Raw genomic sequence first — 1,547 nt, forward strand, 5'->3', positions numbered from 1 at the left:
TTAACAGAATGAAGGGAAAAGCCAGAGATTGGAGTAAATATTTTTAAAGCATATATCTGGTAAAGGAAATGAATCATATCTAGGATACATACAGAAATCTCAAAACTCAATAATAAAATAGTAAGAAGAAAATAAACATTCTAACCAAGATGGGCAAAAGATTTAAATAAACACTTCAGTGAGGAAGAGATAGGCCTGAGCTTAAGGACAAGAAAAGGAAATGCCCGACATCATCATACCACCATGAGATACCACTACACACTGATTAGTATGCTAAAACAAAAATAAGAGCAAAAATTAAATAGAGCATCCAAATGAACAAACAACCTGACAATTTCACAGGCTAGGAAGGATGTTCAGCAACTGGAATTTTTATATGTTGCTTCTTAACACGCAAACTGAACCTTTCTTTCAATGTTAAATATATAGCTTACCCAAAGGTGGAAAACCTTATCTTCACACAAGAATCTGTACAGGAGTGTTTATGGTAGCTGTGTTCATAATTGCTTAAAACTGGAAGCAAACCAAATGGCCTTCAGTGGGAAAATGGATAAACAATATGTGATAGAAGTATCACAGATGTTTACATAACCTGTGATACTTAGCAATAAAAAGTAAACTAATAAATTCTTCCTGGTAGAAGAGATACTATGATCACAAAACGGGTTTTGCTAGGGTGAGGCTTGTCTATTACACTGAGGATGTGCTGAACCTGAGATTCTTACCAAGAAACTCAACTGCAGAATTTTTGCTAGTGGGGTAAGATCAAAACAGCAACAACAAAAATAAACCAATAAACATAACAACATGAATGAATCACAGCACATTATGCTAAGGATAGGAAGCCAGATTCAAAGGGCCATAGAATTTATAATTCTATTTATATGACATTCTGGACAGAAAAAGATCAGTGATTGCCAAGGACCAGAGGTAAGGGTAAGGGATTAACTAAAAAGGGGCATGGAGTGATGGGTGATGGAAACTGTTCTATATCATGATTGTGGTAGTGGCTACACAACTGTATGCTTTTGTCAAAACTAAAAGAATTGCTCTCTGAAAAGAATAAACTTTTCTAATTGTAAATTTGTCTCAATAAACCTGATCAAATAAAAGAATAAATTTTCAATCATAAGGCAAGCATTAAATGTCATTGTATTCGGTCTCCAACTTTGATCAGAGATCAGTTTTTGTCCTGAGAATAAGAGAATAAAATAATTTCTGTCTGAAGCTGAGGTTTGTCTCAATTTTCTCCATTACTATGTTCTGAAATCCCCCTTTTCCATAAAATGACTCATTTCTCCAATCCTGCTGCCCAGGCCGTTACATGATATAACTATTCACCTGTCTAAATTGCTTGTCTGAATTCCAGAACCCATCACAGCTGAACTTCTTGTCATGGTTTCTATCCACTTGCTTCCTTTTAGCTTTTGATTCCTCTAAGTTACTTGCACCCTATAAAAACTAGTTTATGAATAATTAATGAATAACCATCTTTCATCACCATTCAATTTGAATTTAAATTAATAGATGTATTTACTGTATGAAAG

General features: G+C 34.2%; 1 pseudogene; it reads left to right on the forward strand.

Annotated features, from left to right (window-relative positions):
• Positions 1-626: 626 nt before the first annotated feature.
• On the forward strand, positions 627-770 carry LOC112616784 (annotated as a pseudogene).
• The last annotated feature ends 777 nt before the right edge of the window (positions 771-1,547 follow it).

This window comes from Theropithecus gelada, chromosome X, assembly GCF_003255815.1.
Source record: "Theropithecus gelada isolate Dixy chromosome X, Tgel_1.0, whole genome shotgun sequence".
NCBI classification, from domain to species: Eukaryota; Metazoa; Chordata; class Mammalia; order Primates; family Cercopithecidae; genus Theropithecus; species Theropithecus gelada.